Here is a 25,029-nt window from a genome sequence, read left to right on the forward strand (position 1 = left end):
CGCTTAGTAAATCTGGCCCTTAATTACAATATAGAAATTTAGCTGGTGTTGTTATCTTTTTGTGTTTTTCTGTAGCTCCACTGGTAAAGCGCTGCATTAGTAGCACAAAGGTTGTGGCTTTGATTCCAAGAGAACACACACAGTGATAATGCACACCTTCTCTGCACTATAAATTGGATAAAAACAATGTAAGTATAAAGCAGGGCTAGTCAACAGGCGGCCCGAGGGCCAAATCAGGCCCTCCAATCACCTTTATCTGGCCCGCCAGTCTGGCTGTGGTTACTTTAAAGCTGCCTTTACACTGTACAGAGTTAAATTAACAGAAATTTTATTACGACTGCCACTAGGGGGCAAACGCCGACAGTCGCATCTGAATGTAGTGTGCAATGGAAAGGCGGTTTAGCCTATATATCTTTAAAATGTAAAAAAGGAAAACAGAAAGGGCCGTTTTAGTCATTAGTAGAAGATTGGCTATGTGTTGTGAATACTTGAAATGTAACAATTGATGAAAGTTAAACTGTATAAACAAAAAAGTTTAAAAGCTCTGCATAGTGCTATACAAAAATACATGTTTGATTATTTACACTTGCACTTTTTTGTGCAATGTTCATAGTTAAACTGTACGAAGCCTCTAAGGGGACATGGAGCAAAAATTAAATAAAGTACATGTAAAACTATTGTGTTTTAGTTTCACAAAGGTTTCACGTGCGCACGAGAAAGTTTCACGTGCGCACAAGAAAGTTTCACGTGCGCACGAGAACGTTTCACATGCGCATGTGAAACTAAACTTTTTGTAAAAAATCTGCACATGAAGGTTTCACGTGAGCACGCGAAAGTTTCACGTGAGCATGCGAAAGTTTCACGTGAGCACACATGAAACAAAACTTTAGATTTTTTACGCCAATGTCACCTTAGGGGCTCTTTAGAACTGTTAACATTTGGCTCTTGCGAAATTAAACTGCAAATGTTTTTAAAATATTGAAAAAGAAAATATGAGTTTTCAGTAATTAACTCATTCGCCCACCAGCCATTTTTTGAAAAGTTGCCCACCAGCATTTTTTGTGATTTTCATAAAAGTTTCATAAAAATGCCTTCCAGGAAAATTTTCATCTAAAAATATATAAACATACAAATATATCAAATAAAAGAACAGACCCTCTGCTTTCAAACAAAAAAACAAACAACCAAACAAAACTATCTATATCTTTTTTTCTCTGCTTATAAACTCTTAAATATGGGTATTGCTATTTTTCTTAAAAAAAAAAAAAATAGCAAAAAGCTGAAATAATTGCATTTTTGTGAAGGTATTTTGTGAAGGTATTTTTTTAGATGAGACTCAGAATGATTATAAAAACACACACAGAGTTTAAAATGAGTAAATAATGTTTTGGCCTCAGTTTTTTCATAAATTGGGTAAGAGTTCGGTATTGCAGATTTACAAAAAAAATTAATCAGGAATAATTTTAAAATGTAAATGTTTTCTCTTAACTGACAAGATAACTTGTCAATGGTGGGGAAAGAGTTAAAAGGCAAAATGCTGGATACAAGTGTGCATTTTTTTTAAATGCATGTTTTTTAATATCCTAAAGAAACAAAAACAACAAAGTTATAATATATATAACTTATATATATATAAGTTCAAAACAGTTTGGCACGCATTATATTTACAATTTTGAAATCTGACCCTCGAAGAAGAGTAATTGAAGACCCCTGGTGTACAGTATAGTTAACACAGAGACAGTCCCACTAGTTGAGTACATCTTCCTGTAGCTCGAATGGTAGAAAAGTATAGGTACTTAAATGCACTGTATTTGCAGTTCAAAAACCATGTCCTACTACTACAGTATGCTCCCCATGCGTGTATGTATAACATGTTTTGCATGCATCTTAATGGGTCCCCTTCTCATCCTAACTTCTCTTAGCATTGGAGATGTCTGGCATAATTCCAGTTTGATCCTTCAATAAATCCTCCAGTCCTAAACTCATACACCCAGCAAGGTCTCTGCAGAATGAGATCTGAGTGGGTAATAGCTATCGCAGTATAGCTACGTATTTACGACTGCCTCGACTTAATTTATACCTCCCAATTTCTGCCTCTAGTTCCTCTTAAACTCTCACCCTTCGCATATGCCCCACGCATCTGTTCATTACATTGTATATGCATAGACTGCATGAGGGGGTGTAGCATGGATATTATTAGAAGAATCACCCCTACAAGACCACCAGAATTAACAGATTCAACGACATGAAGAAGCACCGTTGGAAATGGTGTTCCTTTCCTGCATAATCTCTCTCACTTTTGCGTCTCACATCGCAGTTAACATCTCTTCATCTCACCAAGCTTGTCGGGTGCATTATGGAGGTGTCTCTCCTATCAGCAGAGAGCGGTAGATTTATCAGTGCATTAAAAATACGCACCATAGCTCTCCAAACACACGCGATGATCTCATCTCTGATCTGCAACTTTCCCTGACACGGCGTCAATCATCATTAGGCCTGAATTATCTGTCACCTTATTTTCTTCTCCATGTGTCAGTTTTTCACTGTCACACACACACAAAGCCACCACATACTTCTTGTCCAACCTTATTGTCTTCAGAATTGAATCTTATTAATTGAAAATTATTACAGTATGTTCATTTCTGAACGAAATATTCATATTTAAAATGCAGTTGCCATTCAATTAACGTTTTTATTTTGTTGATATAATTGTTTAAGTTAAAGTAATAAAAACATATGTTCATTTGACAAAAATACTGCATAGTTTTTACAGTGTAGGGAGTTCCAGCAACGCGACAAGCGTCCACTCGGAAAACCATAGTCGCATGTGCCATTGATTCCTGCGAATGATCTCGGCCAAAATAAAACACCCTCCCGGGTGAGGCGGCCAGCTGGTCGTCACATTACTGAACTAGCGTGTTAACCAAGAAGCTGAAAGAAAACGACCGAACGCTCTCAACGGGGACTAAGCGTGCCTGTAACCCCCACCGCTCGCGCTGGAAAACACGCAGGGTAGCAATTTGCTTTGGACCTAATGGAGATGCAGTGAATGCACGGCTGCCAGCGTAAACAGCCAAGCGCTGCGCAAGACCAACAACAGACAGAAACATGTATTTATGGGCGCTGTTTATTTAACCAGCTTGTGTGAAACTGCTTATCCAATCATTTTACATGGCAAAAGAAAACAGCTGAGCCGGCCAAATTCTCTCTCTCTCTCGTTTCAGACCTGAAATTGGGGAAGGTAGCAGATGTCAACCTGCTGTTTGGACGGGTGAACCTTGCTGCAGTTACCAAACGGCATCTGCTTGTATCTAACCTCTTTTGATTTATAATGAGCAGATTGCATGAATATGTAAGCAACTGTAACCAACTTTGCTCTGATTTTCTTATGAAAATTATGCAAAAATAATAATAATTATTATTATTAATTTTACTGTTATACTGTAATGTATGTTTATGATTATTTTACTTTATTTTTTATTATTTCTTTCTAGTTAGTTTGTTGGATTTTTATATTTACGGATTTCTTGAGATATCTCCTGCCTGTCATTGAGGACTGAGGTAGCACCTCATTTCCAATTCGGGGTGAGTGCCGTGGATTAAATGCGCGCTTTCCTCTCATCATCCACTTCCTGCTGCGAAATCACCACAGTAACGCTTAGCTTCTTATTAATGGAGCGTAAAATTAAATTAAAGAAGAAATCCGTGAGAAAATCCTTGCATGAAACCCATCAGAATAAACCAGGGAAAGTCACAGAAAGGACTTTTTCTGGGAATGATGGTATGCAAGGGGGCTAAATTAAGCAAATATTTGTATATCTTTACACGGCAATAAGGAGCAGGGCTGTCCCGTATGCATCATCATTACATTGCGCTGCCGCGGGCGTAATTAGGATTTAAAGGGCCAGCCGCCCAAAATTACAGTGGTGCCGGAACGAGTAACACTCCTACGCATGATTCCGCCGGGAAGCTTCATTAGTCTAAAATTAAGCTTACAATTAGTACTTGATGGTTCATTATCATTCAAAACCACTACCACATTTGCAAAATACACCATGTAAACCAATGTTGTAAGTGAACTGCTGCTGATTTTGCTGCAATAACAGATAGATATCGAAAAATGGTCCCTAGCTGTTACTGGGGCAGCACCTCTTTCAAAAAGTACACATCTGCACCTATACAGTTTATCTTTTAAAGATACATATACACTCACCTAAAGGATTATTAGGAACACGTGTCCAATTTCTCATTAATGCAATTATCTAATTAACCAATCACATGGCAGTTGCTTCGATGCATTTATGGGTGTGGTCCTGGTCAAGACAATCTCCTGAACTCCAAACTGAATGTCAGAAAAATGATTTAAGCAATTTTGAGCGTGGCATGGTTGTTGGTGCCAGACCCGGTCTGAGTATTTCACAATCTGCGCAGTTACTGGGATTTTCACGCACAACCATTAGGGTTTACAAAGAATGGTGTGAAAAGGGAAAAACATCCAGTATGCGGCAGTCCTGTGGGTCAAAATGACTTGTTGACGCTAGAGGTCAGAGGAGAATGGGCCGACTGATTCAAGCTGATAGAAGAGCAACTTTGACTGAAATAACCACTCGTTACAACCGAGGTATGCAGCAAAGCATTTGTGAAGCCACAACACGCACAACCTTGAGGCGGATGGGCTTCAACAGCTGAAGATCCTACCGGGTACCACTCATCTCCACTACAAATAGGAAAAAGAGGCTACAATTTGCACGAGCTCACCAAAATTGAACAGTTGAAGTCTGGAAAAATGTTGCCTGGTCTGATGAGTCTCGATTTCTGTTGAGACATTCAGATGGTAGGGTCAGAATTTGGCGTAAACAGAATGAGAACATGGATCCATCATGCCTTGTTACCACGGTGCAGGCTGGTGGTGGTGGTGTAATGTGTGGGGGATGTTTTCTTGGCACACTTTAGGCCCCTAAGTGCCAATTGGGCATCGTTTAAATGCCACGGCCTACCTGAGCATTGTTTCTGACCATGTCCATCCCTTTATGACCACCATGTTCCCATCCTCTGATGGCTACTTCCAGCAGGATAATGCACCATGTCACAAAGCTCGAATCATTTCAAATTGGTTTCTTGAACATGACAATGAGTTCACTGTACTAAAATGACCCCCACAGTCACCAGATCTCAACCCAATAGAGCATCTTTGGGATGTGGTGGAACATGAATGTGCCCTGAATGTGCATCCAACAAATCTCCATCAACTGCAAGATGCTATCCTATCAATATGGGCCAACATTTCTAAAGAATGCTTTCAGCACCTTGAGTCAATGCCACGTAGAATTAAGGCAGTTCTGAAGGCGAAATAATCCTTTAGGTGAGTGTATGTATCAAATGTATACATACCTGTACCTAAATGGTACATATTAGGACCTTTTTGAAGGGTACTGCAGTGACAAATTTTCCCAAAGCATCCTCAATCTAATCTCTAACAAAAGTTTGAAAGGTGATTAAAAAGAGAACTAATGAAGGTAGGATGAAAGTTTTTTTGTTTGAAAGCAGTGGGTCTCTTCTTTTATTTTATATATTGTATGTTTATATATTTTAAAAAAAACATTTTCTGGAAGGCATTAAACTTTTGTGAGAATCAAGAAAAATGCTGCGCTGACTGGCAACTTTTTTTAAAAATGCTGGCGGCGAAGGAGTTCAAATATGTCAGTGCTATTGATTTGTTTCAAGATACACGCCAGTAATGTCTATTTGTATGGCATGTTTATAAAGGATGCTTAAACATCTTAGGCCTGGTTTCACAGACAAGCCTTAGCTAAAGCCAGGACTAGGCCTTAGTTAAATTAAGATGTTTAAGCATTTTCTAAAAACATGCCTTTGAATGAAGATGTTACTTGTGTTTATCTTGAGACAAATTAACGGCACTGACATATTTTAAGATTTTTCAGTGCAAATTATTTTTAGTTGAGTCTCAGGCCTAGTCCTGGCTTTCCCTCATCCTGGGCCTATATGTTTTGTAAAAACTTGAGAACTACCATACACCAATGATTATGTAACATACAAGGTGAAAAATCTACTGGTGACAACTTTGTCACCTCCCGACAGCGGAACGAGAAAACACCAATCACAAATCCGAAATACGCTTTGATTTGTGCTAATTGCTTCGTGTTGCAAGCTGCGTTGCATAATTACCTCTCGAGATACTTGCATAAATTTTCGAAATTAGAAACGAGCCTCGCATACAAAGTCTACTTGCATTGTGTCGCCATGAGAGATTATCTCCAAACCAACTTTTCACATGGAGCATTTCAAAAGCATTTAATCCTAAAAAGTATTTTTACACAATTAATATGGATATTGACACACAAGGGTGATTCTCACGAAATCCAGACTTAGAAGGTGTCCAGCATCAGATTTTTTTTTAAAAGCCATTGAAGCCAATTTTTTTGCACATAGATTAAGGTCTGAAGTTACTATAACCATCGTTTTTAGAAGATTGAAAAAATATTTTCTATAGAATTATTACATTTTTTTTGAATATCATTATGAAAAAAATATCATTACCGCAACATGATATTACATTAAATATATGCATTTACAAACTCATGTTTCGGTAATGAGAACTAAAAAGTTGTCTAGGTACTATGAAAAACAAAATTTCTACTTTTATCTGGAGAGAAAAATAAGAACTGCTTACCTGATAGCCATATTGAGTGTCACAGTCAATTATGTCCCTTCAAACAAATTTTTTTGAAAATGTTTGTTCATTGAGGGCTTAAACAATGATTGAAAATTGTTACGGAGGATGAGAAAATTGGTCTTGGACACATTAATATTCCTTATTATTGTCTCTATTGATTTACCAATGATCACCAAATACCACATGTTTCTTTACTGTAAATGTTTATAGTATAACATGCACTGAAGCTTTTTATTTTTTCGATTTTTTTATTAGAAATATTTCCATGTCAAAGAAACAAAATCCAGTCATGGACACGTTGCGGTAATGAAAATTTTTCCCTTAAATGTGGAAAAAAACTAAATTGGTTTGTATGATGGCATTTGAAATCATGTGCAAAATAGTACATGAAGAGATGTTTGTAACTGTATGCTTCTTATTTTGATACTCTTAATTTGCATTTACTTTTTTATCAAAATGTTTCATGACACCTCATTTATCAGTCACCAAAACAAAAATGTTGCCACTAAAAACGTTTCAAATATTAGTGCACTTGGTTACCAAGGATACGACATGGGTTGTGAAGAGCATGCTCAAGAATGAGATATTAATATTTTTATTACGTGTCATTTGCAATCAAGCTGTAATTTATCAACTTGTGCAGAATGTGGAAAATAATCATTAATGTGTTTCAATTACATAAAAGGCACGGTTGAGATAACCACCTGTAAGTTTGATTAACATTGCACAATTTTTGTTCACATAACACTGTCAAGTGAAGCATGAGTTCGGTATTAGCAAGTACAAACGAAATCGCAGAAATGAGACTTTAGAAATGATCGACTTAAGAGCCACCATCACCATTGTTCTCATTAAGCTTAAAAAAAAACAGCTCAGTCGTGACTGTTGTTAAATTAAGACATCTGCGGTGAAGCGAAAATCCACATTATTATGAGTCACAAAAAATTCATTATTTACACTCTGAACTATAGCAGCTTGTGTAAATGCAAGAAACCTATCATAGGGAATAAAATAAATTAAGATAAACTGGCTAACCTTGTGTTCTTATTAAAACAAAAACACACACAGATAACTCTTTAAGATCTGACGTCAGAGGTTTCATACAATGCACTTCCACCTACTCTATTCATAGAAATGCCACCAACTTCCCCAGCAACAAACTACACGGAGAGCTTTGTCTACAGCAATCGAAGTCAAAAGTCTTTAAACATCATGCACTACGTAACCCGCTGTCATTGTTAAGGATGCTACCAAACATAACAGGTGACTTTAATAAAGATGCCCGGCACTTTTTTATACGTTTACTCTTTTAAATGTCAGACTCTCTGCCTAAACTATAGCGAGAAAAGCCGGGCCCCAGTTGACATGGATCAAAAGGCTGGAAAAGGGCAGGGGAGTCATTATCACCATGGAGAGGAACTTTCATTCGGGTTAGAGGCTCCAGACTTTGGTTACACTATGACGAGGCGCTGGGGAAAAACTAAACTGCAAGAGCAATCTGCGAAAGGGTAAGGGTGCCGGGAAACCTCAGGCAAAGAGAATTACAGAAACAAAGGACGACAGTAGCAAAGTTAACAAAATGTTATTTGCAAAAGTCAGCGCTGTTTGCCTACAGCAATAAAGTTTAAGAAGAAAGCAGGCGGTAAATGGGCTTCGTGGTGTTGAAAGAACACAGCAGGTGCTAAAAACTGGTCATGAAAGAACAATTAGCCAATCAAAGTGAAGTTAAGTTATGAGTTAAATACTGCACACTGTGCAAGGGTTTGTGGCTAAACATGAAGGTTAAACCTGATTTCATCTTTGATTAAGTAACCTTGGAATGTTGGGCTAAAACGTTGGCGTTTTAGGCAGGTGGCCCTTTGGACGGTTTCCATGCGCACACTACGGTGGAAATCACAGCTTCTAATTGGACCAGATGGTTAGGAGAAAGCAGTCAATTATGGTCGATTCTCTTCCCACACAGAGAGAAACGCGGCGTCCACATTCGTCCACGGGTGTCCACCCACACCAATGCCCATATGAATTCACAGAGCCTTGATCTGTACAACACCACTGTGAGTAAAGTCACACATGGCAACTCAAATAGACACACAAACACATGCATTCTATGCAATGTAAAATAATCTTGATCACAGGGGACGGTCGCCCACGCGAACACGATTTGGTTCTACGCCCTAGAAATCTTTAAGGCATTTCAGCACCATGGAGAGCGCCAAGAGTTCAGCTTTAGTAAAAGAGGTGAGGCATTGATTTCAGCACCATGGACAGATCCCACATAAAGACCCAGGACTGATCACGGTTCTCAATTTTATTACTTTTCAAAGTCTGCTTATGAACCAGACGAATAACAGTAACATCAAACAGAAAAATCAAAAAAAAATTAAAGGAGAAAAGAAGAATTTCACATTAATTGGGAGCTTTCACGGAGTGGAAAGGGAATTTAAATGACCTGTACAACCTGTTAAAAAAAGCAATAGTTCTACTTAAAATGAATATCATCATCGCTGTCATGTAATTTAAAACCTGTATGTATTTCATTCTTTTGTGTAAGATAAATGAAACACTGCAGAAGGTTCAGGAAGCTAATTTTGATTAGGCAAACTGGGGACGTCAGAATCTAAGGGGACAAAAAAAGAACCATACTACAGTCAAAAGCATATTAGTGAATTCACATTTTAAAATAATAATAATAGGTAATGAACAAAAACTATTCAGGGAAAATTAAATGCAACTACAAATATGGGGCAGTTTCCCGGACAGGGCTTATCCTATTCCCAGACCAAAATGCATGTTTGAGCTTCCTTAATTTAAAAACATGGAAAAACGACTTTAAGGAAAACACCAGCGTTTTTAAATATTTGACTATGTTCTTACCTCAAAATTAGATGAATTAATACATACCTATCTTTTTTCAATGCGTGCACTTTAAATCTTGTACAGCGCTTCGTGAATGTGTTAGCATTTAGCCTAGCCCCATTCATTCCTATGGCTCCAAACAAAGGTTTTATTTTGTGCCACCATACTTACTCGTGTAACTACTCATGTAATAGGGAAAACATGGAAGTGTTTGGTGGCTTCTAAATTCATCCCTTTTTGGAGCCATAGGAATGAATGGGGCTAGGCTAAATGCTAACACATTCACTAGGCGCTGTACAGAGATTAAAAGTGCACACAATGAAAAAAGATAGGTATGTATTAATGCGTCTAAGTTGAGGTAAGAACATAGTAAAATATTGAAAAACTGTGGTGTTTTCCTTTAAATGTCCTAATAGAATTAAGACCTAGTTAATCTAGGATTAATCTAAACTCTGTCCGATAAACTTATGTTTATTTTAGATTTAAAAAAATCTAAAATGAATTTAAATTTTGTTATATTTAAACATTTTTAAAGTTGTCAGCCTTTGCTTATCTACCAGATTCTGTTGGACTCATCTGATGCTTTTTGATAATTAAATTATAAAAAAGAAAAAGAAATATAAATGGTTTCAGCAGTAACAACGTAAATAAGCGGCTGTCGTGGTCAACACGTAACTTCCGGTAAACTCCGCTAAGAATAAATAACAACGAAGTACTTTAAATGTAGTTTATTTATATAACAAGCAAAATAAACAACACTTAGATTACTTAGAAAACCAAAACATTTGTTAGTTTCGACAAAGTATTTGTTCAATTAAGCAACTAGTCAGACCATTAAAAAAAACTGAAACGGATGTAAAGTTCGGACCAGACACGTATCACGTCACCGCACATGCGTCCGATGAAACTTATATAAATATAAATATAAATATATTTGATTATTAAATGAGTTCACATCTATTCTTGGCTCTCCCTATCTGATTTGTCTTTTTTATTCAGCCCAAGTTGTTCAACAACACACTTTTAGAATAAAATTTTATGCTATCACAATTATATTTTAACCTACGCATACACTTTCAGTTAAAAAAAAATGAAATACTTTTCAGTAAAGTGGCCCTAAACATTTGACAAGTAGTGTGTGTGCATATATAAATAGCCAACAGGAAAACACGTAGCTCATACAAGTGTCTTAGGATTCTCAGCCTTCTATAAAACCTTTCAATAAACTTAACCTTGAAGGTATCAAGCCTCTACTGGGCAGAAAATCAGCGGAAAGTCTTTGACATTGAACCGACCCATCACAAATCCACAAAGCACCATTTATTATCCAGAAATAAACTTAAATAAGGCTAAATTTAACTGTACTTGCTTCCTATGGCACAAAAACCTCACGAATAATTCGATGACTGTGCTGAACGTGTCTGGCATGAATAAAATACCAGAAACGCGTCTGTGATAAAATGGGGGACGTGCATCTTTGTACATGGTTGATTAAATGTAAAAGAAAATTTTGATTCATTGTGCTCTTTTTGTTAGGTACCACACATTAACACTTTGTAATTATGCCGCATGCTTTGCCTAAAGGCTGGGGGGAGACTGTGGTACCTGTGGTCATGAAATTACCTCTCGACATGTGTGCTGTGAAAGTTAATGAGAGACGTACAGATGCTTGGAGCAACACGGAAAGATGCAGGAATAATTGATTGGAGTCCACAGGAAGTGAGGTCACAGGAAATCACTGTGTGGCATGCATAAGATCATTTGATGGCTCCTAAAGCACACAACGCAGATAATCAGAGAGATGAAGGCAAAATGTAAGACCCCACAAACACACACATGTAGGCCGGAGCTTAGATTGAACTTTTTGGCTAGTCTAAGACTTCTGTCTAATTGCTATGAGTCACCTTTCACTGGGGCTAGACCTTATGGCCACAGACACACACGTAGCCGAACACACACACAAAGCTCAGCCTGTCACTGCGTGCTTTCCATAGTTAACAGGCCAAAGGCTGTGTGCAGTATGCCAGGAAACCTTTTAGTATGCAGTGTAGGAAGGCAAGAGTGTGTGTGCGGTCAGATCAGGCCAAAGTGTTTGCATGCATTAATTACATTTTCAGGGTGATGCTGACACCTTACAAGTGTGTGCGTGTCTGTGTGTGTCACTAAGGTTCCTCTGCTGTCAAAACCACAGCCCTTGACTACACAAAGGTTTTGCTAGGATTACTAAATTTCAACCAGACACACACATATACACAGACATCTGAAATCTTATGTTTAGTGTCTGACTAAATAAAATATATACTTTAACACAACTTGAATTTAAACTTAAAGTTTGGGTGGGATATATTGAAAGGGGGGGGGGGGGTATTCTTCAGAGCGTGTGACGATGAGTCATTGACATTTTTGGTCTGTTTCCTGGAGGGGAAAGACTGTAAATTGTCAAGATTTAGAGGAACTGTAGGCGTTCTTATTCTCGGACCCATCTAGAAAGATATAATACCCAAAAGTATTTTTAAATGGAAATATGGGGGAATAACAGTACACACATCCATTATGTTTGCTAGTCTTGGACTAAACAGTTTTTGTGTCATTCACAGCATCACCAAAGTGGCTCTTTTAGATTTTCACAGTGGTTCTCAAACATTTTGGTGTTTTTTAAAGGATTAGTCCCTTTTGTTAAAAAAAATCCAGATAATTTACTCACCAACATCTCATCCAAAATGTTGATGTCTTTCTGTGTTCAGTCGAGAAGAAATTATGTTTTTTGAGGAAAACATTCCAGGATTTTTCTCATTTTAATGGACTTTAATGGACCCCAACACTTAACAGTTTTAATGCATTTTAAAATTGCAGATTTAAAGGACTCTAAACAATCTCAAACGAGGCATAAGGGTCTTATCTAGCGAAACGATTGTCATTTTTGGCAAGAAAAATAAAAAATATGCACTTTTAAACCACAACTTCTCATCTTTTCCTCAGTTCGTGTGATGAGCCAGCGTGACCTCACGTAATTGCGTAATGCCGTGGAAAGGTCACGTGTTACATATATGAAACGCACATTTGCGAAACATTTTAAACAATAAACTGACACAAAGACTTTAATTATGATCATTCCACAAACAATAACATGGGAACGATCATCTTTCTCCACACTTTTAAACGCTGGGGCATAGTTTCAATAGGTCAATGACCTCTTGACCGTGACCGATGACGTATTACGTGAGGTTGCGCTGGCGCGTCACACGACCAGAGGAAGACGAGAAGTTGTGGTTTAAAAAAAAAAATGTCTTGCCAAATATGACAATCGTTTCGCTAGATAAGACCTCGATTGGGATCGTTTAGAGTCCTTTGAAACTGCAATTTTGAACTGCATTAAAACTGTTAAGTGTTGGGGTCCATTAAAGTCCACTTAAATCATAGAATGTATTCCTCAAAAAACATTATTTCTTCGCGACTGAACAAAGAGAGACATCAACATTTTATCGTTTCGCTAGATAAGACCCTTATGCCTCGTTTGGGATCGTTTAGAGTCCTTTGAAACTGCAATTTTAAACTGCATTAAAACTGTTAAGTGTTTGGGTCCATTAAAGTCCATTAAAATGAGAAAAATCCTAAAATGTTTTCCTCAAAAAGCATAATTTATTCTCGACTGAACAAAGAAAGACATCAACATTTTGGATGAAATGGTGGTGAGTAAATTATCTGGATTTTATTTAAGAAAATGGACTAATCCTTTAAGAAACGTTTTTAAAACCGATCGAGGGCCCCATTGACTTTTATAGGATTCTTTAATCCTACTATAGAAGTCAATTGGGCCTCTGATCCAGTTGGTAACAACCATTTCTCAAAATATCTTCCTCCATGTTCATTAGAAGAAAAAAAATGACAGAAGTTTCATTTTTGGGCTAACTATCCCTAAAGATGCACATAAACTAAACTAAAAGCCACACAAATCCAGGTACACATCCAGCCTTTAAATTACACGTACCAGATAATGAATATCTTGCTTTAATGCAAAGCTTGCACTTTCTTACTCGCTCTTAATTTAACAGTAACAGGATATTAAAACACATTTGCACTTTAGACAAGTAACCTTTGCCTTTAGCCATTATTAGTCAAAGGCTCATTTGCAAATGTGTCGTACAATATTCCAGCCAATTTTTGGCTCGGGGCCAAAATTTACTGAAATTTTAAATGGGATGCCAACATCTAAAAAGGAATTTTTTATATGTGTGCATTATTCTTCTTCATAAATCACTAATGTAGTATAGTATAGAACGGTGAAAAATAAATTAATTTACATTAACTACTTAATGCGTCATCTTCAAAACTTTTTTGTCATGCTTTCAATATTAAACTTGATTTTTAGATTTAATTGAACATCCTCGATTCACACCATCAACCTAATTTACCCACATACAAATACATGCACAATGCACATGCATGAAACGTAATAAATGCGCTCAAGCCGGCCCACCGAAATTTCGATTCCAAATGAGATTTTGACTCTCCTACTTTAAGTTAGTTCTTACACCGGGGAGGCTGCTACCTGATTTATTCCCATTTATAAAACCCAACACCACACCTGATCCTAACCATATATTTGCATTTATGTGCATTCAATCTATACATCTATCAGTATGTGTGTTCCTGGAATCGAACCAATTGCCTTTGTGTTGCTAACCCAATGATCTACCAATTTCCCAGTAGTAGGGAAAAACACGACAGGTTATAATCTCACAAGCAGTCAAACACCGGTCCACATTAAAAACCAATGGTATGTGTCGGAGCACAGAGAATTATTTTTTATCTTTCTTTCACATTCAATCAATCATAAACTTGTTTTATATTGTAGATGTCTGAATACAGAGAGCGGAGTGAGGAACAGGTCAAGGAGGATCGGCAGAGCAAGGAAGAGGAATTTGAAGGCCTGTTCCATCACCGGATGCCACGGCATATCAATATTTTATTTCTCATCGCTGGATCACAACATCACAGAATGAAATCATTTTAAATTCAAATCCTGGGTTCACAAAGGGCGGGGGCGGAGACTTGATATCAGAGAGCGTTTGAAACTACCGAGACTCTTTATCTCCGTAGTCTCTCCCTCTCCGGACGAGATAATCCACACGTCCTCCTCCCCCGCCACCCACTCTCGTTCCAGCGCTCGGGGACCATCTGCCGCGCCTGAACCTCTAGACGTGCCGAGAGTAAAAAAGTGTCAGCCGAGTGCAGACGGAATAAAATAATAGTTCGCCTCCCACGAGGTTTCAGCTGACAGCGGCATGCGGCACGTCTCGCCTTTTGGCAAACTCGCAAACGAGTCCAATTTTCTTTAGAGGGAAAACTTGGAATAGTGAAAAGAGGGAAGATTTGAAGGTTTACTGGCCCTTGGTTTAAAAAAAATTGAGATTTAGCTACAGTAACTAAATTTCTTGTTTATTGTATTTGTTCTACATGTATTTACAAGGGCTGTCAAAAGACTAATCGCGATTAATCACATACAAAATAAAAGTTTGTGTTTGCATAATATATGTGTGTGTGTGTGTGTGTGTGTGTGTGTGTGTGTGTGTGTGTGTGTGTGTGTGTGTGTGTGTGTGTGTGTGTGTGTGTGTGTGTGTGTGTGTGTGTGTGTGTGTGTGTATTATGTATATATAAATATAGGGATGCACCGATACCACTTTTTTGGAATACGAGTACGAGTACTTGCATTTCAGTGCTTGCCGATGCCGATACCGAGTACTTAATAAAAAAACATGATTTAAATTTACAGGTAACAGCTGTAGTCATATAATTTAACAAAAAAACAAAGGACAAGTTTTCCAGTTTGTTGTAAACTCTGCCTCTTTGGACAACACAAGAGGCATTAACCCCTTACACGCCGCTCAAACATAGACATTTCTCAGACCGTGGTATCGATTCCAGGTATCGGGGGACTTTTAACGAGTACTAGTACTTTAGAAAATGTGGTATCGAGGCTGATACCCGATACCAGTAACGGTATCGGTGCATCCCTATATAAATACACACATACATGCATGAATTTAAGAAAAAAATTATTTAGGTATATTTTTATTTAAATTTATATCAAAATATATATAAATACAAATGTAAATATATATATATAAAATTTGTGCTGGACAAAGATTAATCGCGATTAATCGATACAAAAAATTTTTTGAATAAGATATGAGTGTGTGCTGTGTAGGGCTGGTTATCAATTCAGATGTTCTCGATCGATTCGATTTCGATTCACAAGCTATCGATTCTCGGCTAAATTTTTATACTCAATTCTCGATTCAACTCAATGAATATAGATTATATAGAATATTATATTATATTATAATATATTAGAATGTAGGCTGAATGAATGAATGACAGGCTCGCCTCTCGCTCCTTGGTAACATAGCGCAAGGCAAAAAAAGGGTAACATTTAGTGGAGAAGACTAGTAATTAGATTAACATTAATCTTACGTTAAATGTTGGCGAAAATAAAATGGGGAAAAAATCGATTCATGGCATGTGAGAATCGATTTTGAATCGATCACTGGAAAAAAACGATTAATCGGAAAATAGATTTTTTTGGCCAGCCCTAGTGCTATTTGTAATTATTATGTATATATAAATACACACACATTTATATATGTATTTAAGTAACATTTACACGTGTATACATATTTATTAACATTTTTATATATTCTATATTATATACAAACAAAAAAATGGATATATAAATAAAAATGCTCGGAAATGTATATGTATGTGTCTGTGTTTAAATTTACATAATTATTACACACAACACAGACAGATATATTATGCAAAAATGCACTTTCATTTAGTATGCGATTAATCACGATTAATCTTTGCCCAGCACTAAAAATAGTTACACACAGTGCACACACATTAATTATGCAAAAAAACTTTTATTTTGTATGTAATTAATCGACATTCATCTTTTGACATACCTAATATTTACGACAGATTAACTGTATTGAGGTATTGCTGCCAAAGTAATTTTGGTTTCGAACCCCATTAAACATTGCAATTCAACCGATAAGTAGCTTAATAGGCTTTATGCCCAGCTGCACTACTTCAGCCAGCTCCTTGTTCCCTGTCTGCCATTATTGGACAAACTGATTAATCCAAGTGTGTCTGATTATTGTTGTTGTGACTACTGAGGTCAGGCACACCTGGATTAATCAATTTGTTTGTGACTACTGATGTAAGCACACCTGGATTAATCAGTTTGTCCAATAATGGCAGACAGGAAACAAGGAGCTGGCTGAAGTTCAGGAAGTAGTGCAGCTGGGCATAAAGCCTATTGGTAAAGCATTGCATTAGCAGGGCAAAGGTCATGGGTTCGATTCCCAGAAACACACATAATGATCGAATGTATTGCAATTCACCTAAGAGCATCTGCCAAATGCGTGCTATGTAGCTAAAAAATGTAGTTATAAATGAAATACTGCTTGAATGCTGTTAGCCGCAACGTTGGAGTAGATTGTAATGTAACAAACAAACATATACACACACACACAAACAAACATTGTACATGTGGTGTTGACAGAGAAACGTATGCCAATGAAGGCGTGACAGCAGGCGATAAATACAGTAAGTGATGCAATGAAATGAAAAGGTGTTGCCCATTTTCAACAAAAAACCTGTCAAAATGACAAACAGGCTCACGGTGACAAATCTGGCAACACACACAAACTCAATTTCATTTTAAAGTCTTACAGTAAGTATAGGCAGCATGGAGACCATCACCAAGTGATGCACCAGGAACCCGAATTATCATCCAACAGTAATTTAATGACAGCTACCGCTGGGGTGCATATTGAAGCCCGACCTTTTATAAACTATCATAAAAATGTATTAGCCAGGTGGGCATCCACGGGTGTCTCCATGGTAACAATTTTTGAACAGACAGATCTTCTGATTGGCTTTGGCAGAGATGCCTGGCCCCCCCTGCAGACACGTTTGATTGACAGGTGAGAGGGCACAGAGAAAGAGAGCTTTGGCAGGCATAAGGGACCAGTCATGACAGGTTTACTGGAGTGGAGGGTGAACGAGTCATGGAGATAATCGCGGTTTGACCGATGCACCCTGACGTTTTTGTGGTCTGGTGAATATATTTGAGACAAGGTGCATTTTTAAATGGCACGAAAACAAACAGGTTGAGACCCTTACACAAACAAACCTTGGGGACCGGTTTAACTTTTGGGATATGAAGCTTTTTAATATCAAGTGTGATGCGTATCACAACATCTCCTGTGCTGTTTTGATTTCAGGACTCGGATGGGTATTTAGGTGGATAATCCTTATTAGAGTTGCTTGCTAATGCGGTAAGAAAACCTAAGTGTAATATTAAAGCACACACCTTGGGGTTAGGGATTTGAATGAACCCATAAGTAATAAGTATTAAACATGTTCGAGTGATGTGTGCTATTAGTTCTCAAAGCAATCAAAATTAGAAACGTAATGACCACTTGGACCAAAACAGGAAAAAATTCCATCTAATCACCACACAAAACAGTTTTTTTTATTTTAATGAAAAATAAGTTTAAATTTATATATGTTATGATGCATGTTACAGGTTAGATACAGAAGTTAGGATAGAGATTAAAGGGATAGTTTGGCCAAAAATGAAAATGTCCTCATGATTTACTCCCCCTTAAGCCATCCTAGATGCATATGAATATTTTTTTCAGACGAACACAATTGGAGTTATATTAGAAAATGTCCTGGCTGCTTCAAGCTTTATAATGGTAGTAAATGGTGCTTCTGATTTGAAACCCAAAAACAGGGCCCGCAAAATTTCAAAATCCCTGGTAGCCCTTCGGCAGTTTTTGGTAGCCCGAAATGAATGCAAGTAGCACAAATAAAAAATACATTACTTTTAATGTAAAATATTGAAACAAAACATCTATCTAAACACAAATAACCCATAAAATAATAAATATTAATAAATGTACCCCCCAACACTGATAATGACTGACAGGACCACGTTGGAGGAAATTATGCGCAACAGATCCAGTTCGTCAATGACAAATCAGTACTGCTTGCTTCTTGTACAATTCGCGGCTTCGTGCAATCGCGAAAATAAACGCAAGCGCAACTTCAAATGAATAACATACACCATAATTACCCCATCCAAATCTGTGAGAGAATGCATAGGCATTTAAATATATTTTTCGTCCCTATAGGGCAAGATAGCACGACGGGCAGGGCGGAGATGCATTTTGGTAGCCCAACTGCAAGGCACAATAGCCCCGGGATGTCGGGCTAGCGATTTTGCGCGCCCTGCCAAAAAAGTCAATTCATCGTTCACAGAAGTAATCCACACGGCTATACACAGTTAATAAAGGCCTTCTGAGGGCAATCAATGGGATTTTGTAAGAAAAATATCAATATTTAAAGCTTTACAAACTAAAATAAGTAGCTTTCGGTAACGACATTGAGTCGTGGTGAGTAAATTAGGGCTGCACGATGTGAGGAAAAGTTGCGATGTGCGATGACATTGTTTAATGTTGCGATGACGATGTGAGTTGCGATAAATATATTTTATATTTTTTCATGTTTTAAGGGCCATTCACATGTCGCACCTAAAAACGCGTGGAAAAAGCTAGACACGTAGGTTATTGTCACATGACCTGCACGCTTCGCTTGTGTCATTCTGAAAAGTTAAAATGTTTTTGAAAAGCCTGGGAAAACGAGCGCGTCGCACCGCTTGCGAGTCGCGACCGCAGAGCTTCCAAAGCGCACATACTGCGCGCCTACATTTGAAATAATGAACTTGAGCGCGCAATAGACGCAATATGTGAATCACCGTTTCCACAGTACATGTGTTCATCGCATGAGTTCATATCGCGATGACGATGAAAATCCGATGTATCGTTCACCCCTAGAGTAGATCATGGGCTAATTTTCATTTTTGGCTGTACATATTTTTTTAAAGCTCCACTGTGTAAGATCTACTCCCATCTAGCGGTGAAAGTCTATATGACAACCAACTGAATATTACTTTCTAGCCCTCCCCATTCGGAACGCGTTTTAACTCGTACGGTGGCCCGGCCGTGTCATGCCAAGGTTAACATGGCTTCCAGTAGCTACAAAGCAAAAGCAATGAGAAAAAATGAACAATTTGCAATGTCCTTTGCCTGTGATCCATCAAAGCACACAGATTTATGTTTAACATGAAAAAAGTCTGATTGTCATGATATGTCCGCTTAAAATCACATACAAAAAGCAACCATGACGGGTTTAAATGGACGCGAACTAATATTATGTCAAAGTACAATGCTTATGTTTTAAGTAAACGTTACATGTCCGTGTATATGTAAGAGCTTTCTCTCAGATTGGTGAAAAAAGATCGCGCAACTTTCACACGCTTGTAAAATGAAACGAAAAACGCGCAGATCAGACGCTTTTATCAAAGTATTATGTCAGACATTATGTCAGAGTACAATGCTTATGTTTTAAGTAAACGTTACATGTCCGTGTATATGTAAGAGCTTTCTCTCATATTGGTGAAAAAAGATCGCGCAACTTTCACTTTATCAGAGTATTATGTCAGACATTATGTCAGAGTACAATGCTTATGTTTTAAGTAAACATGTTACATGTCCGTGTATATGTAAGAGCTTTCTCTCATATTGGTGAAAAAAGATCGCGCAACATTCACACGCTTGTAAAATGAAACGACAGACGCGCAGATCCGACGCTTTTATCAATGAAAGGCTAAAAATAGCGCTGTCACCGTGTGTTTGTGCTAGAGGTCAGAAAAGATGAAAACATTTATCTCAGTACCTCAGATTACATAAATGGGCGGGGAGACGGCGTGTGTCTGTACCAACACATTAAACCACATGCATGTTTACACTAACAAGTGTTATGCATAATCATGCTAAAGTTAGCCAAGGAACTATAAAACTTCAAGTTTACAACATGGACTGTATAGATGTAAACGAATATGCTGAATTACCTGTGGAGAAGATAGAAAGTGCAACTTCAGTGTCCCTTGAGCCCCATCTTGGAAAACTAACTCCAATAGTGACTTTGGTCTTGATGTTTTTCCTGTCACGTTGTCGTTTAAAATCCCCGTTTCGCATCCTTGGCGATTTGTTTTAATGTCCTCGAGAATATGTCTTCAGCAGGCTTTCAAATCAAAGCATTAGATCGCAGGTTCATCACGGTGTGCGGTTGTTGTAAAATCCGAAGGATTCAGCTACGCAGGTCACAGGCTGGATACGTCATCAAGCCTGGTTTATTTAAATTAACTGAGCATTACATTCGCAAGTCATTCGCATATTACATCAATTTACAATTAACTAAGAATAATTGTCAGCTTTATAATTGTTAATATTCTGAAATAAGACTGTCTTGATGACGTATAGCGCCTACACATGCAACCTCCGAAGGCTTCAGCTATCGGGCAGCGTGAGTGTAGAGTGAAAGCGCGAAAGGCGGAGCTTGAATTTCAGGAATGTCCCTCGTCGGCGAATGTATTTCAAAGATGGAGGCACAACATGGATTCAGCCAGAGAGCGCTTCGACGGTATGCATTTTAAATAGCAGATTCTACACTTACGAGAACACTTTGATTAATGGGTGGGAAGTAATTACACATGAATGAGCACATACTTTTGAAAGAAAACATGGGTTTTTGTTAAGAATTAACTAAATAAAGTACACAGTAGAGCTTTAAGGTTAGAAATCTTCCCAAGTTTATCAAGAAATTACGTTTTGTAGATTTTGTCGTATTTTTCTTTAACTCTTTCCTCGCCATTGAAAATGTATCTCGTCAATTAAGAGAAAACGCTTCCCTGCCATTAAAAAGTTTTTACGCCAATCTATATTTCCGCTATTATCCACTAGGTAGCGATCTTAGACAACTTATAAAACCCAAAAGCATCCACTGATCTAAAAAACAGTAAAAACTCTCAGTGTGTTTCGATCATTGCCCTAAATCAAATTTCTAACAAAAGTCCTTTAGTGCAACTACCTCACAAAATTTGGTATTTTTGAAGACACCTACCCATATTTGAGAGGTGATTAAAAGATAACAAATGAAGATAGGATGAAAAAGATTTTTTTTAAAGCAGAGGGTCTATTCTTTCATTTGATATATTGGATGTATATATATTTAAAGAAGAAATTTTCTGTGAAAAACTTTTGTGAAAATCATAAAAAATGGCAACTTGGCAAAATGGCAAAAGTTAAAAAAGAAACTACAACACGGCATTCAAACTAATTCAAAATAAACAAGTAAGTTTTCAAATTGGAGCACGGCACAGCAGGTGCTTTCTACCATTTTGAGCATCTTCAAGGAATTCCCATGCAATTACGTCTCCATCATCACTCGACCAATTAAATCGACTGATAAAATCGCCTCCGCCCGCCCATGAACTAACCTTTGAAAGCTAATTAATGCATATTAAACATCATTAACATCGCAACCGGGGGAGCGGTGACGGCACGATGCTTTAAATGGCTTAAATAAATAAATCCGACATGCACGGATCACATTCCGACTCCGTAAAGATTGTGATTAATGTGGGGTGTGTGGATTTAATGCAGAGGGGGACGTTCTGCCCTCTGAAGAATAATTAGGAAAATTGCGATAATTAAATACCGCCCGCACCCTGAAACCCCAGTGTGGGTATTATCACATCATACATCATGAATGGAGGGTGGACATTCATGCATGCATGCTTGCAGTTAATACACTAGGCACTATTCATATGCATAGTTGGGAATATTTTGTACTCATTTACAGACCAAATCGAAATTGATGCAAATTTAACCCTAAATACTGACATTTTATCAATAAGTGTGTAGGGTTCACTGTGAAACGAACCCATGAGTTTTGGGTTGCTAACGCAATGCTCTACCAGTGAAGCTACAGATACGGTACTATTCTTCACCGAGAGGTTTTCCAGGGTCGTAAAAAGTCCCCGAAATAGAGACAAATACACATTCACTGGATAAGGTCACACCAGGAATCTATATCAGTCTATTACAATTGTTTGCACAGCGCCCTGGCACTTCAGCAATCTGACATAGACAAATGTCATCTTGACTGCCACGCCTCCAAGTGAGACAAACCTGTGACAGAGAAGGGGGTGAGATCTCTAGAGAAAGATCCGGCTTTATGAGATCAGGTAAAAGACATGCAGTTTAATTTTAAACGGTCTCTAGAGATTGAATCAATAAAATCACGGCAGCACGCTGTAACATATGCTCAGCGGGCCCGAACAAGATATCAGGTGCTAAATTAAGGAGAGCCTCCAATATAACCCATACAGTAACTATACAGAGCCACAGGCACGCTTAGCTACTGTATGCAGTGGATATTTTTAGCAAACGCCTCGAAATCAATAAAAATATTTAACAAAAATGAATCGATGGGAATAATGTACTTTGAATGCGTTTCTGGCTCTTCTTTGAGGTGTCTGGCACAAGTTCCCCGCTGAGATACCGCAGGGATGAAGATAAAAGCACGCATTGATTGGAGCGTGTCCCTTTCTCCCAAACCTCTCTGACTATTTACAATGTCACCGTAATTGTGGCCTTGTTTAAAGTTTTTGAAATTTAATTGGAGAAAAGTGAAAACCGGGGGTAAAGGTCTTTGTTTGGTTCTTTGAGGAAGTTTGGAAAACTTACCGAACTTCCCTCGGAGATTAAAGCGTGCGTGTTCGAGAAAACCCTTTTTGCCTCAAGCGTCTACTTAAAATTGTTAAAAAAAGAAACATTTCTGAAGTGTTAAATGTTTCCCTGTCGGAGTTTAACTTATCTCGGTTTCGGAGGAATACCGTGTTCCTTCACTTTGAACTACGCTTTCAGAAGTCTCACTATACAAAATCAGTTTTATTCTTCAAAAAACCCCTGAACCATTCATTTTGATTTGAGTGACAGGCGCGTTACATTCAATCGTTTAGACTGCAGTCGCGTGCCATGTTGAAAGGCAAATTGCTAGTCATTAAAGTCAGTCAGACAAAAAAATATAAGAGGAAAAAGTACCATTTCTGATTGAAATGTTTTATTTTTTTTTATTTCTTTAATCTGTATCGTACCATAAGCTATTAGTCTAATAGTCTTGGACTTTAACCATAACCACATTTAAATTTTGCTGACCAAAAGGAAAAGACCACATTGTGTGCATTACATAATTATCTAATTTAAACTGAAGTGTGCCAACAAGCGTCTGGGCAGAGGGGTGTCCCAGGGGTTTATTTTGAGGTTTTATTGAGATTCTTTTTGACAGTAACTAATCCATTAAATACAAAATTGAATTAAATGCACGCCTGGACACAGATATGCATGTCTACATAGCAGAGACAAAGGTTGCTGAAGGGTCTATTTAAGTACACTAGTGTGCAGGTAAATAACTGCACAATAATGCAATGCTGGGTTGTTTTAACCCATGGTTGGGTAAAATATGAACATTTTCTAAAGGTCATTTAAACCAACAGTTGGGTTTGTCCATATTTTACCCAACAATGGGGTTGAAACAACCCAACATTTTTAAGAGCGTGCAAAGCAGTGTCGTTTATTAATTTCTTTAGATTTTAGTTTCCTCATAAACGGTAGTGTTCAATGTAAAAAACAAACAAACAGATATACGTTTATATGTGAATGCAGTTCCCATCCTTATGAACAGTAAGTGACCAAAATATTGTTGTAAAAACCATGCGACCGCAGTAAGGGGTTGTGCACACCAAAACTTTTAAACACGGCTGAAAACGCCTGGAGGACACCGAATGCCAGCTGTTTTTTTCAGCTAAGCGCTCTTTAGCTGTGATACTTGAGCTGTGAGCCGGTTGGTTGTTGTGATACTTGTCCCGCCCTTCCTCCACTGTGATTGGATGGCCGTGTGAGAACTGACATTGATGAGCGGAGCTTTTCATCCAAAGTTGAATCTCTTTCAACTCTCGACGCTCAGTCAGCGCCGAGCACGGAAAAACCGCTTATTTGAAAAACGCTGATTTCCATTGGAATCAATTTTAAAACATGCGCCGGCCGCAGGCGTAAAAGCTTAGGTGTGCACACCCCCTAACTGCTCAGTACGAACATTTCATCCTCAAAATAGTGGCCACGAAATATTCAAAAATTACAATAAAACTAAATACGTTTTTCACAGACAGTAGTCTGATAACTTCTAAAATAACTTTTGTACAAAGATAATCTTACATCTACATTTTAAAAAAGTGTAAAAAAAATCACCCTGGCAGGAGTTTTGAAAACGTTTGCTTTCAGTGACCTGTGTTTGGACAAACGGCCAAACAACAATTTTGAAAATTCCTGTGTTCGTGGGCACAGGGTCTTACGTTTCATTTTAAGAGCATCCATTTCATTGCTTAAAAACAGCATTATTTTGTGTATTTGGTAGAATACAATGTGTTTACGTGGTTTATGGATAAAAAACACATTATTTTCCACATACTATACATTTTTGTAGCTCCAGATTTCACTTTCTTC

The 25,029-nt window shown here is 37.7% G+C and overlaps 1 protein-coding gene across 1 annotated transcript in view; it reads right to left on the bottom strand.

Annotated features, from left to right (window-relative positions):
- Nucleotides 1-25,029, bottom strand: part of elfn2a (extracellular leucine-rich repeat and fibronectin type III domain containing 2a) — a 127,441-nt gene that overhangs the window by 97,478 nt on the left and 4,934 nt on the right. The gene's annotated exons all lie outside the window — the stretch shown is intronic.

Source organism: Paramisgurnus dabryanus, chromosome 24, assembly GCF_030506205.2.
Source record: "Paramisgurnus dabryanus chromosome 24, PD_genome_1.1, whole genome shotgun sequence".
In the NCBI taxonomy this organism is placed as follows: domain Eukaryota; kingdom Metazoa; phylum Chordata; class Actinopteri; order Cypriniformes; family Cobitidae; genus Paramisgurnus; species Paramisgurnus dabryanus.